Here is a 23,187-nt window from a genome sequence, read left to right as displayed (position 1 = left end):
GTATGGGTGTCGTGGACACTCACCAGTGGGAATAGGCCCTGTTATCTGGCATTTCGGCTGGCGTCATTGTCAGCAGTCGGGATTTCGTCATCGGTATCCTGGCCGCCAGGATCCCAACTACCGGCATATCAACTGCATCCCTATGTATTGCTGTCTTTTTTATTTTGTAATTTGTATCTGTCCCTGGGGCAATTTGGTTGTTTTTTGTGTAGTGCTAATTAATAGTTGCTTAATATAGCAATTCAATTGCTTTTGGGCAACCATTAATTATCAAGCTTGTAGTGCCTAAAAACACCAGCTTAAGTCCTCTCTGCCCCTCTCTCTGTGCCTTGCGCTCTATTGGCAGGATGTTCTAAGCATCGCATCCGTGATATGGTACATCCTGCCAATAGACATCCTGCACTAACAAATGCGATTAGTATCGCAAAGGAAAGCTCTCCTGATAAGAGCTATCCTTTGTGAAGCCGGAACACCTGTGCTTTGGCACCGGGAGGCCCTCTGTACATACCTGTATCCATTGCATTAGAAATCCAGGTCCCGAGGTATAAGTACTTTATTAGTGCACATCCTGCTCTCTGCCACTCTCTCTCTCCACCTCTCTTGCTCTCTCTCTTCTTAAACGTCTGTTGCTAGCTCCCATCACGCTTCTTGCACCTGTCCACGGTCTCTCCCTCCCCTTTGTTGTTGGCCCCCTTTGGCTTTCTTCTATCTCTGAATTGCAACACAAACCTATTACAGTGGGGGGATGTCCACTGCTAGCTCTCACTATATGAAAAGTACAGATCCGCCCCTGCTGGTGCTGCTGTTTGGGGACGATTCTGCTCGTCTCCAGTCTCCGCTGCCAGCAGCAGCTCTCTCAGCAGCAGTCTGGCTACTGGGAGAGCTGGTGGTGGCGGAGGCTGGAGACGAGCAGAATCGTTACCCACGCTGCCCAAGAGCAGGCTCCAGAATCTGCCCCCACTCCAGGAGTGTAGGTAGGACCAGCGCTTCTACTGCCGTATCATGGGCATGCGAGGGAAGGAGGCACAAACACAGCAGGCACAGCCAGGGGGGGTGATGACAGTATATAGTGCTATGGATTGTTGAGAAAGGAGGGCCCCAAATTGGTGCCTTGCTTAATGCCCCATGAGGTCTAAATCTGCCTCTGGTTCCAGTACAGTCCACACTCAAGCTCCAAATGTTTTTGCTGGGGTAGCATCCATATGTGGAAAAGGTCACCAGGACCAGTCCACTCCAATGTAGAAACACTATTGCTAAGAGCACTCACCAGTCTTCATAAGCCTTTTATTAAATCAGACCATCAGCACAAAATTTGTAGTATCAACATTTCGGTCCCATGTGGGACCTTTGTCAAGGAGCTTGACAAAGTGGTGGTCCAGTTACATCCTGGTTAGGTTTTAGGGGGAAAGGGTGTGTATGACTATGGTCCCAGTTGGACCTCATGGCGGCATGCAGCGGGCAGAATTTGACCCAGGGAGCCTGTTATGGCCCTTCCACTGGATGGATTTGGAAGAAAACTTCAGAGTGGTAAGATTGGATCCCAGAACACTTACTAGGGGGGTGGGGTCAGTTGTACCTCATGGTGGAATGAGCCAAGCAGAACTTTGACCCAGGATCCTGTTCTGGGCCTTGCACTGGATTGATTTGGAAGAAAATTGCACCAATTTGGATGAAACCAACATGAGGTGGTCCAGCTGGATCCTGGCCAGGTTTTAGTGGGGTTAGGGTCCCAGTTGGACATCACAGTGGAATGTGCCATGCAGAGCTTTGACCCAGGGAACCTGTTCTGACCCTTCTACTGGATGGATTTGGAAGAAAACTTCACAGAGTGGTAACATTGGATCCTAAAAGACATACTAGGGGGTTGGAATCCCAGTCGGACATCCTGTTGGTGAACGCTGGGTAGAACTTTGTCACAGTGAGCCTGTTCTGGGCCTTTCACTGGATGGATTTGGATGAAAACTCTAATGAACTGTAATATCACAAAAATTAACACAATTTCGGGACCTGAAATAACTGACTGAAAAACCATAAATTAATGAATTAAAATAGAAATGGAGGTGGGAGGATAAAAAATGTGTATCCAAAAGCATTGGAAAAGCAACATTGATAACAGAAGGAAAGCTTTAAACCCTTCTCACAATGGAAAAGTGTTTATAAAACTGAACAGATTGAAAAGCTGGGGGATCAGGAATACTAGTGACACCCCAAAAACAAAAATGACACTATGCAGCTACCTCATGGGTGTATTGGAAGAGCTACTATGCTACTAATTATTTAAAATATGTTGGCAGTTACAGCCAACTCATTGATAACTTAATAACTGGGCAATGCCGCGTACTTCACCTATTATATATACAGATGTTGCCACACTCATGCCACAGATGTTGCCACACACGCACGCACGCACGCACGCACGCACACACATATATATATACACACACATATCTATCTATCTATCTATCTATCTATCATCTATTCAGGGGCGCATTAAGAGAGGAGGGGACCCGCGTGCAGCCTCCGTAGCAGGCCCCCTCCCCTCCAGCAGCAGTAGACTCTGGCATAATGCCAGAGTCTACTGTGCATGCGCAGGTCTCCGGGAACATGGCGCCCGCGCCTTGTTCCAGGGGGACACCTCCAGTGCGCCTGCACAAATCACTCGGAGATGGCCGCGGCAGTAATTTTCCAAATGATCTGTGCCCGCACAGCAGGGCCTCCGTCGCGGGACTCCGGAGTGGTAAGTGTATTCTATGGGTGCAGTGTGTGCGGTGTGGGCCCCCTGGACCTGGATGCATCGCACACACTGCACCCATTATAGAAACTCCTATGTATCTATCTATCTATCTATCTATCTATCTATCTATCTATCTATCTGTATAATTGTAAGCTGACCACTGAAAATATGATATGAACTTGACAGTAGTCTCAAATAAGTATCTGTTATTTTACAGTAATTATTACTTTTTATAAGCATGATGTAACTAAATGAGCACAATGAAGCCCTTTATGAGCTCTCTGCGCCCGTCATGCTGCGTTCTCGGCAGCTTGCTGCGCTCGACACAGGTTCTGTTCACACTCTGTGGGTGTCATGGACATCCACGAGTGGGAATAATACCTGCTGGTCGGCATGACGACCATTGGGCTGTTCACCGTTTGGTATCCCGGCGTCGGTATAGTGACATAACCGCATCCAAATTAACTACTACATTGCTGGTACAGCAGAAATCCAAGTTAGAGCAGCAAGTATGGTTTTAGTATGGTATCATCATAAATACATGGATGTGCCCTGCCCCTGACTGCAGTGCTTAAAAGAGAACATGATTTGCAAGGATACACATGGATAGAAGTACAGTGGCTTTATAGTATTAGGAAATGAACCATACAGGATATGTGGCTGGTAATTATAATTTGTAACTCTATAAATAGACGGAGTTTAATGAGTGATGGAAATGCAGCTTTCTTGAAAGAAATGTTCTCTGTTCATGCTTCTTTTAGACTTTGTAAAAACACCATACTACAAGCACAATTTACATTGGGGGTCATTCCAAGTTGATTGCTCGCTAGCAGTTTTTAGCAGCCGTGCAAACGCTATGCCGCTGCCATGCCACCGCCCACTGGGAGTGTATTTTAGCTTAGCAGAAGTGCGAACGGTTCTATCGTAGAGCGGCTACAAATTTATTTTGTGCAGTTTCAGAGTAGCTCAAAACCTACTCAGCACTTGCGATCACTTCAGACCATTCTGTTCCGAATTTGACATCACAAACACGCCCTGCGTTCGCCCAGCCATGCCTGCGTTTTTCCAGTCAAGCCTGCATTTTTCCGAGCACTCCCTGAAAATGGTCAGTTGCCACCCAGAAATGCCCACTTCATGTCAATTACTCTGCGGCAGCCAGTGCGACTGAAATGCTTCGCTAGACCCTGTGTAAAACTACATCGGTCGTTGTACTCATACGTCGCGTGTATGCATTGCACCGCATACGCTGAACTGCCAATTTTTTGGATTATCGCTGCGCAGCGAACAAATGCAGCTAACGATCAACTCGGAATGACCCCCATTGTCATTTACTAGAGCCCACACACATCAATACACATCAATCTTACAGTGGAATCAGGATTTTCAGTGTCAGCCTTTCAGACATTGGGTAGGTGGAAGCCATTGCATATAAAAAGTATTTTCACTGGAAGGTGCAGGCTGCTTGGGGGGATAAACTCACCATTATTGTTGGGACGTGTTTACCCTGATTACTTTCCCTTTACGTGGAACCAGAATGGCTGAGTGTCCTAAAGGTTACCTATAGGTTTTACCTTTGCCTAGCTTGCCTTTCCTTTAATGCTGTCTCCTTGCTCCCCCCTCCCCCTTTCCAACTTTAATTTGTATTCTGTGATTTGCATGGGGTGAGTGTTCTATGTGAATGCATTGTTATTCACCTGTCAGGTTATATCTGTTTCAGGGGTTCTTCTGGAAGATATTGATTGTGCGTCACATTGTTTTTTAATTGGGCTGCACGTTCACAAATGGCTACAGTTATTGGATGTGGTGGGTAGGCATTAAAGGACTAAAATAGGAGGGCATGGATGAGTTAGTTAAAGATTCCAAAATCCCAGCAGTCAGCATCCCGACAGTCAGAACAGGTGGATGGCCCCTAGGTGTCTAGTTTTGCATGCACCAGGTAATGACACATAAATGGATTCAGCTGATCTTTAGAGTAAGAGTTCATGGCATTCCCTTTAGGGGTCTATGCATATACTCTTATCTGATAGAGTGCAGCGCAGGGTTTGCAGATGGCGGGTCTTTGAACAAAGGGTCTGATTCTTATCTGGTTGGTATTGCACGGCAGCAAGGAAGCAGCTGTGCAATACCATACAACAGATATTCTAATGCTGCATCTGTGATCTGAGCACTGCATCTGAAGATGCAACACCATTGTTTACTCATACTGGACATCGAAACCCCTCTGCTGAGTCCAGGAAGTCTGCATTCAATGACGCAGACCCTGGGCTTGGCTTTCCTAAAAAATGAGGCATCATGCTGCCATTTTATAGAACTGTCCCAATTACCATCCCCGCTCTTACCCCCAAATATCAATCGCATTATGGCTAAGGGGGACTGTGAGCGATCATGCAGGTCCCATTCTGTACTTGTGCAGAACGGGTTCTTTGCATGTGCAGTCACCAAAAAATTGGTTTTATACGTAAGCCATGAGGTTCACGTAAAAATCCATATCAGGCCCAGATTTGGTGAAAGGTTAATACTTCTGTTGACAAACACATGCTTGGTTCAGCGCCCTTTCATTTGTTATGATGATCCAGGTTCATTTCGAACGGATTGTGTTCACCTAAGTGAAAAGGGAATGACTACTTTTTTAGGGATACAATTTCTGCTCTTGGGGTGGATTTGTAAGGTCATTTGGTCATGGGTTTGTGATCACATGATCAGAGATTTGGCGAGAAAGCACTTCTCAGCAGCCAATAGTGGGTGCAAGTGGTAGCTGCAGGACACCTAACCTTTCGCAGGGCAAGTTGGCTCTGTCGGAAGGGAGGTCTTGAGCTTTTCCATTAAGGTTATACCCCAATAGTGCTAAGGTAATGGGAGAGTATAGTCCTTCACAGCTCATTTTGCATCCGGAGGAATTCAACCGGGATCGGTATGATTTACCGTTGGCCGTGATGCCGGCCATCATTATACCAATGCCAGCATCCTAGCCACCAGGATGCTGGCAGAGTGGTAAGCCTCGACTATAAACAGCACCTCTCTGAGCTCGCCACAGGTTATATTCTCACTCTATGGGTGTCATGGACACCCATAGAGGGAGAAAAGCCTGTTGAGCCGGCATTCCGGTGCTGGTATTGTACCACTGTGCGGGATCCCGGCGGCGGCATTGTGATTGCCTGGATCCCATGCAGTGGTATGTTAACCGCATACCATTCAACCACCCCATATTATTTGTGAAGTGCATCTTGACTAGAGCTGAGTTTTGCAATGATTTTCTGAGTCATATTTCAATCTATACCAAATTTAATAAAATATATGACCTTATATAATATCATTACTTGTATCTGTTGTCTTTAGTTCTAGTAGTGAGTTATTGGCTATTATATTGTTGGTAACGTATCTAAGGTTCTCAGACTATAGACCGCATACAGTATGAGCACCTGCTGAAACATATCACTTTGGCATAATTTTAAAGGGTGATTACCTTATTGTATGTGCTACAAAAAAAATTGTGCACAGTCATATTAATTATAATTCCCCATCCCCTTTCAAACCAGATTTCTATTAAAGTTAGAATCCAGTAAATGAATTTAACAAGAATATGTGGAGTCAGTAAGGTGTAAATCCACTTTTGCTCTTTCATAACAGTTTTTTTTCTTTATTTATCATTTGAGATTTCTTTCTCAATGAAACTGTTCATGCTTAACACCTTTTCATTTCTTCTCTGAATCCCCCAAGTGTAACTAAAGAAAATGCATGTTTAATTTCAAGAAATTTTGACTCTACAGTTTAATCATTAAATATCACTGTATTTTTGGACATGCGTCAGTAAGCACCTTTCTTGTCAGACAGAGGAAAGTAATTTGCCCAGTCTGTCCATATTTCAAGATTTGCATTTCATTTTAATGGGAAAAAAATATTCATTGGATCATATGTGCATTTTTATAAACGCAGTAAATTGGAACCAAAGATTGAAGTGGCAAAACAGAACGATATGATTATCATTTAACATTTTCGGCGACATTTATGTAATGCGGAGATGAAGTTAATAATATTATTATGGAATTTACTTTGTAAAATGTCGCCAAAAAGTCAGTAGTTTAGAGATACTTGACATAAAACTGTTATATACTGTATATCCTGTATTGTGTGTTCTTTCAAGATGTAAACTGCAAGATCAAAAACATTTTTCATACTGATGAGTTTTTCATAATCCCCCCCCCCTCCACCCCCACCCATGTAAAAAACCCATCTAAATGACAAAATTAAATATAATAATAATAATAATAATAATAATAATAATAATATTATAATATTGTGTTTGGAAACCATCTCAGTAGTTTTAAATCTTAGATTATGTACTACATTAAGGAAACAATAGATATAGTGAAGTATGGGGACATTATATTGAGGTACGGCAAATAAAGAGTTGACTTTCCCAGTCGGAATTGTCTGCAATAGTTGCGTAGTCGGCTATTGATGCTGGAAGAGAAGATGCCGCAGGCACTGGTACTTTTAAATTAAAATAGCAACATACTGTACAGTATAAATAGAAGTGATTGTAGTAGGATAACTGCTATCATTATAATTTTTTACAATTATTTTGTACTCTTAACCTTTTCTTATTTTGGAACACAGATTTGCCCAAATCTTTAACTTACTAATCATAAACCCTTTTTAGTCTTCATCTAATACAGCTAATTGTTTTTAAAGTCTGCTGGACTGTCTATTGCTGTATGGAAACACAGCCTGGACTCTTCTAATAGTGATCTATAATTCCTATACAGAATTGGCTTATTCCTCTTCACTTTACAGTCCCCCTCTACTCTATACAATAATAATGATGATAATAATAATAATAATAATAATAATAATAATACTGTATATCAGTGTCTGCTGGGAGCTCTGTTATCCCTCATCATATATCACTATACCGTCCCCTTTTCTATATAAATATAATCCCCAATATCAGTTTGTTACTACCCACAACTATTCCATCATTCCCAGCAGGAAGCTACAGTGCATCTGTAAAGTATTCACAGCGCTTCACTTTTTCCACATTTTGTTATATTACAGCCTTATTCCAATATGGAATAAATTCATTTTCCCCCTCAAAATTCTACACATAATACCCCATAATGACAATGTGAAAAAAGTGTTTTTGAGATTTTTGCTAATTTTTTAAAAATAAAAAAAATAAGAAATCACATGTACATAAGTATTCATAGCCTTTGCTCAATAATTTGTTGATGCACCTTTGGCAGCAATTACAGCCTCAAGACTTTTTTAATATGATGCCACAAGCTTGGCACACCTATCTTTGGCCAGTTTCGCCCATTCCTCTTTGCAGCACCTCTCTAGCTCCATCAGGTTGGATGGGAAGCGTCAGTGCACAGCCATTTTCAGATCTCTCCAGAAATGTTCAATCGGATTCAAGTCTGGGCTCTGTCTGGGCCACTCAAGGACATTCACAGAGTCGTCCTGAAGCCACTCTTTGATATCCTGGCTGTATGCTTAGGGTCGTTGTCCTGCTGAAAGATGAACCGTCGCGCCAGTGTGAGGTCAAGAGCAGGGTTTTATCCAGGATGTCTCTGTACATTGCTGCATTCATCTTTCCCTCTATCCTGACTAGTCTCCCTTTTCCTGCCACTGAAAAACATCCTCGCAGCATGATGATGCCACCACCATGCTGCGCTGTAGGGATGGTATTGGCCTAGTGATGAGCGGTGCCTGGTTTCCTCCAAACATGATGCCTGGCATTCACGCCAAACAGTTCAATCTTTGTCTCATCGGACCAGGGAATTTTGTTTCTCATGGTCTGAGAGTCCTTCAGGTACATTTTGGCAAACTCCAGGCGGGCTGCCATGTGCTTTTTACTAAGGAGTGGCTTTCGTCTGGCCACTCTACCATATAGGGCTGATTGGTGGATTACTGCAGAGATGGTTGTCCTTCTGGAAGTTCTCCTCTCTTCACAGAGGAATGCTGTAGCTCTGATAGAGTGACCATCGGGTTCTTGGTCACCTCCTTGACTAGAGCCCTTCTCCCCCCGATTTTTTAATTTAGACGGAGGGCCAGCTCAAGAAAAAATTCTGGTGGTTTCCGAACTTTTTCCATTTACGGATGATGGAGGCCACTGTGCGCATTGGGACCTTCAAAGTAGCAGATATTTTTCTGTACCCTTCCCCAGATTTGTGCCTCCAGACAATCCTGTCTCAGAGGTCTACAGAGAATTCCTTTGACTTCATGCTTGGTTGGTGCTCAGGTATGCACTGTCAAGTGTGGGACCTTATATAGACAGGTGTGTGCCTTTCCAAATCATGTCCACTCAACTAAATTTACAACAGGTGGACTCCAATTAAGCTGTTGGAACATCTCAAAGATGATCAGTGGAAACAGGATGCACCTAAGCTCAATTGTGAGCTTCATGGCAAAGGCTGTGAATACTTATGTACATGTGATTTCTTAGTTTTTTAATAATCTTTAAAAAATCTAAAAAATAAATTTTTCACAGTGTCATTATGGGGTATTGTGTGTAGAATTTGGAGGGGAAAATGAATTTATTCCATTTTGGAATAAGGCTGTAACATAACAAAATGTGGAAAAAGTGAAGTGCTTAAAATTCTTTCCGGATGCACTGTATATGCTGCTGTGGCAGAGCCATAAGTAGATATTTTGATGCCCTGTGCTCTGAAGGGAATCTGTGCTCACCCCCCTCCTATTCAAAACAGAGACAGTGCGCACTGAAGGCAAAGGGTGTGGATCATGGGGAAGGGTTGTGGCCACATAGTACCAATTCACATTACACAACACAGTAGTGTCCATTGTTCACATATTACACCACACAGTAGTGTCCATTATTCACATATTACACCACACAGTAGTGTCCATAATTTCCATTACACCTCACAGTAGTACCCCTTATACATGTTATGCCACATAGTACAGTAGTATTCCTTATACAGTACATGTTATGCCACACAGTAGTGTCCATTATTCACATTGCACATTACAGTAGTACCCCTTATACATGTTACACCATACAGTACAATAGTACTCCTTATACATTTATGCCACACAGTAGAGTCCCTTACACACATTACACCACAGTAGAGCCTCTTACACAGTAGAGCTGGTTAAACATGTTGTGCCACAGTATAACTCCTTTTACACATTATGCCATGATAGCAACACATATACACATTATGCCATGGTAGAGCCCCGTTTACACATTATGCCATGATAGAGCCCCTTAAACACATTATGCCACGGTAGAGCCCCTCCACCTCATTCCTTCTTCTCATCATTTATCCTCCTCATTCCTCCTTTTCATCGTTCATCCCACCGCCTCCCTGGAGCAGCTACAGTATGCTGCTAACCTTTGCTGCTATGCGGCTGTGTCCAGCAACAGCCACAAAAAAGGCTCCTATGCCTGTCGGAAGTTCTGTCCCTGCAGACCCTTATACACCTATGCCATGATTTCAAGTTCTTTAATCACTTTGATTATAAACAGATTTAGGGGTATATTTACTATTGGCTGGTTTGGGATTTTTGGTGCATTTGTAGTCGATTTTAATTTGATTTTGCAAATCAGAGATTTACTAAAGGCAAAACCAACTGTAAAATCAACTATAAAACCAAATCTTCAGAATTTTTTTTTATATCAAGCAAACATCTGTACTTTAGCGTAGAAGACTACAGGATCCCCAGATTTACTAACACAAAACCGGCACAGAAATCACCAAAACAATAGACTAATAACTGACAAACTATATCAGAATCTTAATCACATTATATTATTTGTAACTTAATTATGATGCCTATAAAAGTGGACACAAGCATGTGGTGCACTGTTGCTGTAGAAATTATAGGTTTTACAGGATATGCAATGCTGACATCTTTCCTGTGGTATGCAAATCACCAATTGACTGAGAGGACCCTGGAGCCCGAAACAGAAGGAACAACAGTGGCTTATTGAGGTACTGCAGAGCCTACTCAAGCCTAGGTTCCTCATTGGCCATTTAAACATCAATGCAGCATCTGCTGGCAAGGTCATACAGATGTTTCGCCTCACATGTTCCAACATAATGTCCTGCATGACCTCCTAAAGAGTTAGCTTGAGCCAGACACAGCATAATCACATGCCTTATCAGGCCTGCACTAGGTGCTTTGTGCTCTGATTATTTTTGCCACTGACTTCTTTCATTCATAGTCTGGGAGAGTACTACGTATTTCACAGCCTACCTTTAGCAGGCACTTCAAGTTATGGCTGCACTGATTCCCCTCTGGAACACCTATATCTCCTTTCCCAGCCAGGACTCACAGTGGCATGAAGTAAGGGTAGCTTTCTGTAGAATTTCAGCCATGCCTAAAGTGCTGGGAACTATAGATTGCACAAACAATGGGCTGAGACCACCCAGGAATACTGCACACATATATTAGCTGAAATAATCCATATTCCAAAAATGAACATGTGGTGTGCGATAGAAAACAAAAATGTATGAGTGTTGTAACTGGTAGTCCTGGTTCATGTCATGATGCCAACATCATCAGAAATTCAGTATAAGTATAATGAGGCACATATAGCCAGTAAATCCATGATAGATCACACCTTTGGGCTATTAAAAACTGGGTTCTGGTATATTGATACATTGGGTGGCATATTATTATATAACCCAGTCAAAGTATACGATTTTGTGCTCTGCTGCTGTCTATTGCATAATCAGGCCCGGTTACAGGGGTGATCAAAAGGGGACACCAGTATCGGGCCCCGAGGGTGAGAGGGGCCCGAGGGTCATGGAGACAAAATATGGGCAGCAGGCTGTCAGCAGAACCAATTAGTGTTTTTTATAGTGCCCGCTCCACCTGCACCGATTAAATAACTGGTTAATCGTCCGGCCGCACCAAACCTCTCCCCCCGATTACCTGTCACTTGGTCCAGTCCTGGTGCGATGTCATTGCTGCATTAGCTCTTCCTTCTCTCTTGCCGCTGAGGAACAGTATTGAGACTGGCCCCAGCATGGGTGCACGCAACCTCCGGTCACAGTGTAATAGACTCCAATGGTCATCGATACATTTACAGACATCAGCAGACATGAGAGACTCACACTTTGGCTTTGATAAGTCCCTCGTGGGTCCTATAATGATTTTTTGTCAAAATGTAAATCACTTCAACTATAAGTATATATGTGTATGTACATATACACATATACTGTATACATACACATTTATGCATACACACAAAAGTGCATGTATACAGTATATATCTGTATATATATATATATATATATGTATACACACACACACACACACACACACACACACACACACACACACACGTGTGTATGTATATACTGTATATTTTATACATATATATATACACACAATGTATAAATATATATGTTCTTTATTACATATATATATATAAATATATATGTGTGTGTGTGTGTGTGTGTGTGTGTGTGTGTGTGTGTGTATGTGTGTGTTTGCACGTATACAGGGATGTTTGGAGGAGGTTGGTGGTTGAATGCATTTGGGGGGGCAGTGATATCAGTGTACAGGGCCCCAAGATTTCTGTTGCCGGCCCTGTGTATAATCTCGCATTAACTCAACCTCTTCTGCCAGATTATGCAATAGACAGTGAGCAGGCAGGGTTTTTTATTTATTTATTTATTTTCTTTTACCAATGTGAAAATGGAAGGCTGATTAGGGTTTCACTTATTACCAACTATTTCAGTCGCGAGTATATTTGTACTTAGGGGTAGATGTACTGTATGAAACAGTGTAAAGAGTGATCAATTTTCCAATTGGAGAAGTTGTCCAGAGTAATAAAAACACAAACATTTAGGTAGCAATTGTGTTGTAAATATTTAAAGATTTTAGTTCAAAGGTAAATGGATGCTATGGGCAACTTCCTCAAATCTCCAATATTTGATTCTTGTCAGTACTTAATACATCAACACCTTACTTGTTTTTAACTTAAACAATGTAACAGCGAAGATACAGTATGTCCTATTACATTGCTGCTGGCAGCACGGCATGCAAATTGCAGCGTACGCGCCTGACACAGTACCTCTTGTTCCAGCACCGTTTGCACCATGTAATCCTATGGATCTCAGATGTGAACACATCGCACGTGCCCACCAGTGGCCACTTTTTCACGGCATACATGCAGTGGAGTCAGGGCCGTTTCTTGGGGCAGGCGAGCAGTGCAACCGCACTGGGCGCCCGCCGCGGCACTAACTGTGGCTCCCTGCTTCCCCCTCCTATTTCTCCCCGAGTAACCCGCTCGGGGGGCGGAGTTTCACGGAATGTCGCGGTTGCGTCGTTACGTCACGACGCAACCCCGTCACTCCGCGAAACTCCCCCCCCCCCCCGAGTGGAGTACAGAGGGGGATCCAAGTTAGGAAGAGGGAAAGGCCGGCGCGAGGAGCGACTGGTGAGGCGGGCCGAAGAGCGGAAATCGCCTCTGTAAGTATTCTCTCTCTCTCAATGTGTAAAATGGGGACTCTTGCCTGCCGTAGTGTGGGGATTTAATGTATTAAGGGCATTGCAGTGTGTGGCATAATATGGTGCAGGGGACATTACTGTGTGAGGCTTAATATGGTAGAATTTTTTTTCCCTGTGGTGGTCGTGATCTGTTGGAGCAGGGTCAAAAACTGGATTGTGAGGTAGTCTTTTCAGACGAGGCCATGCCCATTTAAATGAGGCCACACCCATTTAGATGAGACCACGCCCCCTTGCCGGGTGCACGCCCGTGTTTTTTATTTTTATCTAGGTGTGTGTGTGTGGGGGGGGGGGGGCGCACATTTATTTATGTCATGGGGGGGTGCATTATTAAATCTCGCACTGGGAGCCAAATTGGCTAGAAACAGCCCTGCGTGGAGTGCTGCATCGCTGGCAACAAAATCAAAGAACACATCTGTAGTTATAAGGTGAACCTTGTTTATTTTAAACAATATTTTTTTTTTACCCAAATTACTTCAGATACTAATTTGGCATTCTTTTAATAATGTTTTTTTTTAATTACTATTCATCAAACATATCTTTTTAAACTTTCAATCTAAGGTAAAATATCTTAAAATAAAATGTTTTGCAGTTGTGCGCAACGCTGGGATATTGGGTTCTTAAACAGGGCACTCTTCTCAAAGTCTATTTACGTCTCCACAAGATACTTCACACAAAGGGGGTAATTCCAAGTTGATCGCAGCAGGATTTTTGATAGCAATTGGGCAAAACCATGTGCACTGCAGGGGAGGCAGATATAACATGTGCAGAAAGAGTTACATTTGGGTGGGTTATTTTATTTCTGTGCAGGGTAAATACTGGCTGCTTTATTTTTACACTGCAAATTAGATTGCAGATTGAACACACCCCACCCAAATCTAACTCTCTCTGCACATGTTATATCTGCCTCCCCTGCAGTGCACATGGTTTTGCCCAATTGCTAACAAAAATCCTGCTGCGATCAACTTGGAATTACCCGCAATGTCTTTGTGTGAAGTATCTTGTGGAGACGTATATAGACTTTGAGAAGTGTGCCTTGTTTAAGAACCCAATATCCCAGGGGTGCGCACAACTGCAAAACATTTTATTTTAAGACTTTATCTGGGGTGTTGTGACCTCCCTAGCGGCTGTACGCCGCACCATTGTTTGAAGCGCTGGTTATAATTGCTTTTTTTTGCTAAGGTAAAGTATCTGTTAAATCAATAACCAAAAATAACATGTTAGCATTTCCTTTTAGGATATGGTATAAGTGGAGGCTGATTGTTGGAGGTAAACTTGGTGCTGGTGTGCTGCTTACTGACCTTGATCCTGTCTATTCTGGTAGGTGAAATAACAGTTGTGCACCAATTGTTGAAATATTATATAACATTTGGATGTGACTCTTGAGCTGTGTTTATTTATGATTGCTTATTGGGTTATTAGAAAGGCAACTACTAATGCCTCTAGGTTCCGTGTGTCAGCAGCACTTTGTGCCTCTGGCTGTAGCCATTTACTAAATATCTGCATTTATTTGGCTCAGTGTTGTTGTAAGGAGTCTTATACCCCTTTTACACCGCCAGCTAGTAGGGTTGAGTTGGAATAGTCCGGGTAGAGTGACCCGGTATTCCAATTTGGGAAGTATGCGGGGTTGAACACTTGTTCAACCTGGCAAACTGTGCAGTGTAAACGGTAGCCGGGTCGATGCGATCCGGTTTCCCGTTTACACTTTATGTGTGGGTGGCGCTTGGAGATCATGTGATCTCCTAGTGCTGCCCCCGTCGCGTCACTGGCAACGTCACCAACCCGGCAATATGCCCGGCTGGTGACTCCGGTGGAAAAGGGGGCAGACGCGGGTTGCAGCCGGGTAGCACCCGTGTCAGGCTCCCGGCTGCGACCCGCGATTTTGGGTTTAAAAGAGGTATTAGATGCATACAGTATTTTGTTGGGAATTTTGTTGCATATGTGTGTGTGCAAAAATTCCACCTGTGTGCTTTCAAATGCATAAATGGCTTCAAGAATGTCCACACCACTATCTCTTCCAGGTGGGCGTGATAGTTGGTCATCTACTTGTGGTTCTGGGACATCTTGTTTGGCTGGAGATATCAGCCTTATCTCCAGAGTGAAAGATCACCAGGCTTAGGCTCTGACATGGTACCCTCATCCAAGAGTGTTAGATCACAATCTGCATACAGGAAATCTAGGTACTGTATTAATGTGTGTGTTCTACAAAAAACATACTTCTGGAAGCAATGTTACTTTACAAAAATAGTTTAAAAAAATCTATATAATATACACGACTATTTAAAATTTGAAAGATTAACTAAATCTTAATTATTTTTTTTTAAACAATACTCTAAAGTCAACTATTTAAAAAAATAAAATAAAATCTAGGTTTTAGTCCCTTACTGGAATCCACTACAGGAGCAGGGAAAGTTGAAACAGGGGAGGTGTGAGAAGGGCCTGCGATAGGGGGGGTCAAAGGTCCCCAAGGATTAGAGGGGCCCCAAGGGATGTCAGCCGTCTTGTCCAAATAGGGCAGTGAGCTGTAGGTGGTGGCGCAGGCTCAGAGTGACAGGAGCCTTTCACACACAGTGACTGTGCGACGTGAGTGTGCACCTGCTCTTCCGGGTCTGTTGCAGGCAGTTAGGGGACATGGCAGCAACTCCACTGGCCAGGATTCATGTGCCCTGCGCTGGCCTCATCTTGTGGGGTGTGAGGGCCGCTTGGTACCTGCTGTGCGGTGTTCGGGTCTGGATACCAAGGTGCAGTGCAGGTGAGTCACCATATTGTCACTTTGAATATGTGCAGTTTCCCCATCACTATCGCACTGTTGCGTCACTACACCAGATGGACCTATTTTTTTGTGGAGGTTCAAAATATGGGCCCTCATTCCGAGTTGTTCGCTCGTTCTTTTTCATCGCATCGCAGTGAAAATCCGCTTAGTACGCATGCGCAATGTTCGCACTGCGACTGCGCCAAGTAACTTTACTATGAAGAAAGTATTTTTACTCACGGCTTTTTCTTCGCTCCGGCGATCGTAATGTGATTGACAGGAAATGGGTGTTACTGGGCGGAAACACGGCGTTTCAGGGGCGTGTGGCTGAAAACGCTACCGTTTCCGGAAAAAACGCAGGAGTGGCCGGGGAAACGGTGGGAGTGCCTGGGCGAACGCTGGGTGTGTTTGTGACGTCAACCAGGAACGACAAGCACTGAACTGATCGCACAGGCAGAGTAAGTCTGGAGCTACTCTGAAACTGCTAAGTAGTTAGTAATCGCAATATTGCGAATACATCGGTCGCAATTTTAAGAAGCTAAGATTCACTCCCAGTAGGCGGCGGCTTAGCGTGTGTAACTCTGCTAAATTCGCCTTGCGACCGATCAACTCGGAATGAGGGCCATGGACTTTAATAATGATAATTTACTTGCAGATACTGCATATCTTTGTAAAATTAAACAGCTAAAGAAATGCACAGCTTGTGTCTAGTAAATACATATAATTAGCACCGTTTATAATCGCTTCAAATGATTGAGTGAATCATTGTCATCAATGGACAGTAACAACAAACCCCATATATATTTTAAAATACTTATATTTGCTAACCGTGGTTGGCTATACATTATTTTGACATTAAATGAATGGACTATTTAATATAGCTGTTGGAAATGCTAGTCAGATTTTGAAAGGGCTTCCTTAGAAAAATATGGTTTAATTAAATTACCTGGCATTTCATTGTCAAGTGCGTTGGTTTGTGTTGGTGGAGGTGTTCTTCTTAGTGGTACTGCAAACAATCAATAACATTTTATTACAGAAGTTATAGGTACGCACAAGACAAACATAGTGTAATAATGTGCGAGTTTGGCAGCCGTGCAATATGCCGGCTGAACTCAACCGTTTTTTTTTAAGGGAGCAATCACTTACAAGGCAAAACCATGCCTTGTAAGTGAACGCCCTTTAAAGAAAATGTATTATATCCAGCCCCATGTGTCTACTTGCAGTGTGTATTTTCACTTAACCATACTTTTATACATTTTTTCAGCCCCTCCCAAAATTGAGTCAATAATTGAATGTAGGTGAAACATATGTTTGTATTGGTGTATGCAGGGTGTTTACCGATTACTTACTAGGCTCAGTTTTGTGCTCATTCACCCCTGACACCAGCTTCTATGGCATAAATTAATCACCTTCAAATGCTCATCGTATTCATTGTAGTTGACCTCTACAGGTTACCGGCCTCCAGTTGTGGTTGCAGAATGCCTTTCCTGGGCCATCTTTGCTTTGACCTGGCGGCGGATATTCGAAAAAAGCGCTATTACCGTAACAACTGCCTGAAAAACTGAGATTATTAATTAGTGTCACTAGTTTCAACAAGCGATAACAACTAACAATCTCTGTACTGCCTGCCAAATTCAATATACTATACGTACCAGTCAATTGGATCAGCAAACCAGACTGTAAACTTATACATTACTGAATAGATATTGTTTATATACTGTATTAGTCAGTTGAGAGATATAGTATATACAATGTTTTTTTAAGCGATAAGGGGCCTAATTCAGAGTTGATCGCAGCAGCAAATTTGTTAGCAGTTGGGCAAAACCATGGGGGTAATTCAGACCTGATCGTAGCAGCACATTTGTTAGCTAATGGTCAAAACCATGGGGGTAATTCTGAGTTGATTGCAGCAGGAATTTTGGCCCTCATTCCGAGTTGATCGGTCGCAAGGCGAATTTAGCAGAGTTACACACGCTAAGCCGCCGCCTACTGGGAGTGTATCTTAGCTTCTTAAAATTGCGACCGATGTATTCGCAATATTGCGATCACAAACTACTTAGCAGTTTTAGAGTAGCTTCAGACTTACTCGGCATCTGCGATCAGTTCAGTGCTTGTCGTTCCTGGTTTGACGTCACAAACACACCCAGCGTTCGCCCAACCACTCCCCCGTTTCTCCGGCCACTCCTGCGTTTTTTCCGGAAACGGTAGCGTTTTCAGCCACACGCCCATAAAACGCAGTGTTTCCGCCCAGTAACACCCATTTCCTGTCAATCACATTACGATCGCCGGAGCGAGGAAAAAGCCGTGAGTAAAAATACTATCTTCATAGCAAAGATACTTGGCGCAGTCGCAGTGCGAATATTGCGCATGCGCACTATGCGGAATTTCACTGCGATGCGATGAAAAATACCGAGCGAACGACTCGGAATGAGGGCCTTTGTTAGCAGTTGGGCAAAACCATGTGCACTGCAGGGGGGGCAGATATAATATGTGCAGAGAGAGTTAGATTTGGGTGGGTTATTTTGTTTCTGTGCAGGGTAAATACTGGCTGCTTTATTTTTACACTGCAATTTAGATTGCAGATTGAACACACCACACCCAAACCTAACTCTCTCTGCACATGTTATATCTGCCTCCCCTGCAGTGCACACGGTTTTGCCCAACTGCTAACAAAGTTCCTGCTGCGATCAGGTCTGAATTACCCCTCATGTGCATTACAGGTGTGGCAGATATAACATTTGCAGAGAGTTAGATTTGGTTGGGTTATTTTGTTGATCGCAGCAGCAAATTTGTTAGCAGTTGGGCAAAGCCATGTGCACTGCAGGGGGGGGGGGGGGGAGATATAAAATTTGCAGAGAGAGTTAGATTTGGGTGGGTTATATTGTTTCTGTGCAGGGTAAATAGTACTGGCTGCTTTATTTTTACACTGCAATTTAGATTTCAGTTTGAACACACCCCACCCAAATCTAACTCTCTCTACACATGGTATATCTGCCCCACCTGCAGTGCACATGGTTTTGCCCAACTGCTAACAAATTTGCTGCTATATCAGGTCTGAATAACTCCCAATGTGCACTGCAGCGTGGGCAGATATAGGGGCCAATTCAGTAAGGTTAGCAAATTCTGCTAATCAGCAGAATTTGCTAACCATTAGCACGCATGCTGGGGGCCGCCCAGCACTGGGCAAGGCCACCCAGCATGCTGACTGGCGCCTCCCCCCCTGCTTCAAGCAGAAATTGCGAACAGTACGCAATTAATCAGAAATTAAGGATGACTCCTGCCGGCACAGCTTAGCTGAGGCCACAGGAGTCCCGGCGTCATTTTTGTTGTCGCAGCGGCTGCGTGTGACGTCATGCAGCCACTGCAGCCGCACCCCCGACATGCCCCCGTTCGCGTGTACCAGCCCACCGCTTGGGCTGGCACGCCCCCGCAATGCTCCACCCAAAAAATGGAGCATTGCCGCCCCCCCCGCTCCGCGACTGTCTCTGCCTGATTGACATGCAGAGGCGATTGTAATTTTTGCGGCCCCCCGCAGAAATTGCGGGCGCATGCGCAGTAGGGCCTGCTGCACACGCGCCCGCGGCCCCTCAGCAAAAATTCCGTACGAATCGATATTTGTGATTCATACTGAATTTGCACCTTAATGTGCAGAGAGAGTTAGATTTGGGTGGGGTGAGTTCAAACTGAAATCTAAATTGCAGTGTAAAAATAAAGCAGCCAGTATTTACCCAGCACAGAAACAACATAACCCACCCAAATCTAACTCTCTCTGCACATGTTATATCTGCCACACCTGCAGTGCACATAGGCCCTCATTCCGAGTTGTTCGCTCGCTAGCTGCTTTTAGCAGCATTGCACACGCTAGGCCGCCGCCCTCTGGGAGTGTATATTAGCTTAGCAGAATAGCGAACAAAAGATTAGCAGAACTGCTACTAAATAATTATTTGCAGTTTCTGAGTAGCTCCAGACCTACTCACAGATTGCGATCACCTCAGTCCGTTTAGTTCCTGGTTTGACGTCACAAACACGCCCTGCGTTCGGCCAGCCACTCCCCCGTTTCTCCAGATACTCCCGCGTTTTTCCCTGACACGCCTGCATTTTTTAGCACACTCCCAGAATACGGTCAGTTACCTCCTAGAAACGCCCCATTTCCTGTCAATCGTTCACCGATCAGCAGAGCGACTGAAAAGCGCCGCAGAATCCATAGCAAAACTGCTACGTTTTTAGTTAAATAACTAAGCGCATGCGCAATTAGCAACAAATCGCAGCATAGCGAAAATCGGCAACGAGCGAACAACTCGGAATGACCCCCATGGTTTGGCCAACTGCTAGCAAATCTGCTGCTGCGATCAACTCTGAATTACCCCCATGGGCCATGGCCATATGTCGATATTAATTTATGTATGTGTGTGTATGTATGTGTGTGGGGGCCAGGGTGGGAATGTGAATAAGCTGTACTTCTATGGGCGTTATGTGTAAGCTGCGCTACTATCGGGGGCGTTATGTGTAAGCTGCGCTACTACTGGGGGCGTTATGTGAAAGCTGCGCTACTACTAGGGGCGTTATGTGAAAGCTGCGCTACTACTGGGGGCGTTATGTGAAAGCTGCGCTACTACTGGGGGCGTTATGTGAAAGCTGCGCTACTACTGGGGGCATTATGTTTAAGCAGTTCTACTACCGGGAGCGTTATGTGTAAGCTGCGTTACTACCGGGGGGTTGTGTGTAAGCTGCGCTACTACCGGGGGCATTATGTGTAAGCTGCGTTACTACCGGGGGGTTATGTGTAAGCTGCGCTACTACCGGGGGCATTATGTGTAAGCTGCGTTACTACCGGGGGTTATGTGTAAGCTGCGTTACTACCGGGGGGTTATGTGTAAGCTGCGCTACTACCGGGGGCATTATGTGAAAGCTGCGCTACTACTGGGGGCGTTATGTGAAAGCTGCGCTACTTCTGGGGGCATTATGTATAAGCAGTTCTACTACCGGGGGCGTTATGTGTAAGCTGCATTACTACCGGGGGTTATGTGTAAGCTGCGCTACTACCGGGGGGTTATGTGTAAGCTGCGTTACTACCGGGGGGTTATGTGTAAGCTGCGCTACTACCGGGGGCATTATGTGCAAGCTGTGCTGCTACTGGGGGCGTTATGTGTAAGCTGCGCTACTATTGGGGCGTTATGTGTAAGCTGCGCTACTAACGGGGCATTATGTGTAAGCTGCGATACTACTGGGGCGTTATGTGTAAGCTGCGCTACTACCGGGGGGTTATATGTAAGCTGCGTTACTACCGGGGGCATTATGTGCAAGCTGCGTTACTACCGGGGAGTTATGTGTAAGCTGCGTTACTACCGGGGGGTTATGTGTAAGCTGCGTTACTACCGGGGGGTTATGTGTAAGCTGCGCTACTACCGGGGGGTTATGTGTAAGCTGCGTTACTACCGGGGGGTTATGTGTAAACTGCGCTACTACCGGGGGCATTATGTGTAAGCTGTGCTGCTACTGGGGGCGTTATGTGTAAGCTGCGCTACTACCGGGGGCATTATGTGCAAGCTGTGCTACTACCGGGGCGTTATGTGTAAGCTGCGATACTACTGGGGCGTTACGTGACAGGAGCCGGGCCTGCATGATAATGTCTCATTGCAGCACCTGACTCCCAGTCATTCGGCCATTTTGATGTCAATCCATGGAAGGGAGAAACCTGGGTGAGGTCCGTTCCCCTGACATCCCCCACTTTTGATGCCTCTTGCTGCACCTCTGAACCCCATTAAAATGAATGAACAGTTATGTGTGTGTTTTACTTTATGTCAAGATCCACTGAATCAGTTTGGCCGCTTTGTGAATCTTCCTGGTTCTACCTTGGCCTAGGTCCCGATTGGTTACTGTTATTGGACTTATTTGCCCTTACCATAAGACATTTCTCCAACCTTAATTAAGTTTATGAAGCTTGACCAAAATAATTAATTTTATCTTGACTTACTGGGCCTGATTCAGAGGTGGATGCAGTTGCAGAAATTGTGGTGGTAATCTGTCACTGTGCATATTAATATGCACCATCGGAGATTGCACCAGCCATATGGAAATACAGAATCTCCATGTGAACATTGCCACTGTGTCCTATTCATACTCAGGGATTTTCTCTAGGTAATTACGGTAACCCAGTGGTTCCCAATCTTTCTTGAATTATGGCACCCTAGAGTATCAGCATTTTTTTCATGGCGCCCCTAGGATAAAAGTTTACTTTTGATAAATTTGGAAAAAAATATGAAAGTAAATTGTGCCTACCTATCATCCTTATGGTCAGTTAATTACCCCATCCCCTGTCGGCATTCTCATTGTCAGGATGCCAGTGTCAGTCATGTGATTGCCGGTAAAGTGTATCACACCCGTTAGATCGGGATGCAGTTAAATTGCGGGCAGTCAAGATCCTAGCGGTCAGGATGCTGATGCCAAAATCCCGGCGGCTGACAATGCTGCTAGCCTGGATTCCTGGATCACAGAGGCTATTCCCACTCGTGGGTGGCCACGACACCCATAGAGTGGGAATAGGACCTGTGGCGAGCCTTGCGAGCCACCAAGCCCGCAAGGGGACTCTCTGCACTAGCTCCGCTGCCGGCATACTAAAGGCCGGGATGCCGTTGTCTGTATACTGATGGTCGGCATCCCGACCGTCGGTAATTCATACTGATCCCGTTTGATCAACATCAGAACAAATGCATTATGGGGGTCATTCCGAGTTGTTCGCTCGCTAGCTGCTTTTAGCAGCTTTGCACACGCTAAGCCGCCGCCTACTGGGAGTGAATCTTAGCATAGTAGATTTGCGAACGAAAGATTAACAGATTTGCGAATAGACAGTTCTTAGCAGTTTCTGAGTAGCTTGAGACTTACTCTGCCACTGCGATCAGTTCAGTCAGTTTTGTTCCTGGTTTGACGTCACAAACACACCCAGCGTTCGCCCAGACACTCCTCCGTTTCTCCAGCCACTCCCGCGTTTTTCCCAGAAACGCCTGCGTTTTTCCGCACACTCCCAGAAAACGGCCAGTTTCTGCCGAGAAACACCCACTTCCTGTCAATCACACTCCGATCACCAGAACGAAGAAAAAACCTCGTAATGCCGTGAGTAAAATACCAAACTTAATAGCAAATTTACTTGGCGCAGTCGCACTGCGGACATTGCGCATGCGCATTAGCGACTAATCGCTCCGTTGCGGAAAAAAAAAATAAC

At 44.4% G+C, this 23,187-nt stretch overlaps 2 long non-coding RNA genes across 2 annotated transcripts in view; both read left to right on the top strand.

Moving 5' to 3' along the window:
• The window catches only part of LOC134987393 (uncharacterized), a 152,920-nt gene extending 138,390 nt beyond the window's left edge, over positions 1–14,530 (top strand). Inside the window, exon 3 of the long non-coding RNA XR_010193058.1 lies at positions 14,454–14,530. This is a non-coding gene — a long non-coding RNA (uncharacterized LOC134987393). The remainder of the gene's footprint in view (positions 1–14,453) is intronic.
• Positions 14,531–15,839: 1,309 nt separating this feature from the next.
• Positions 15,840–23,187, top strand: part of LOC134987382 (uncharacterized) — a 59,706-nt gene continuing 52,358 nt past the window's right edge. The window contains exon 1 of the long non-coding RNA XR_010193048.1: positions 15,840–15,968. This is a non-coding gene — a long non-coding RNA (uncharacterized LOC134987382). The remainder of the gene's footprint in view (positions 15,969–23,187) is intronic.

The sequence above is a fragment of the Pseudophryne corroboree genome, chromosome 2 (genome assembly GCF_028390025.1).
Source record: "Pseudophryne corroboree isolate aPseCor3 chromosome 2, aPseCor3.hap2, whole genome shotgun sequence".
In the NCBI taxonomy this organism is placed as follows: Eukaryota; Metazoa; Chordata; class Amphibia; order Anura; family Myobatrachidae; genus Pseudophryne; species Pseudophryne corroboree.
Note: the sequence above shows the minus strand (reverse complement) of the source record. Positions and strands in the feature narration are given on the sequence as shown.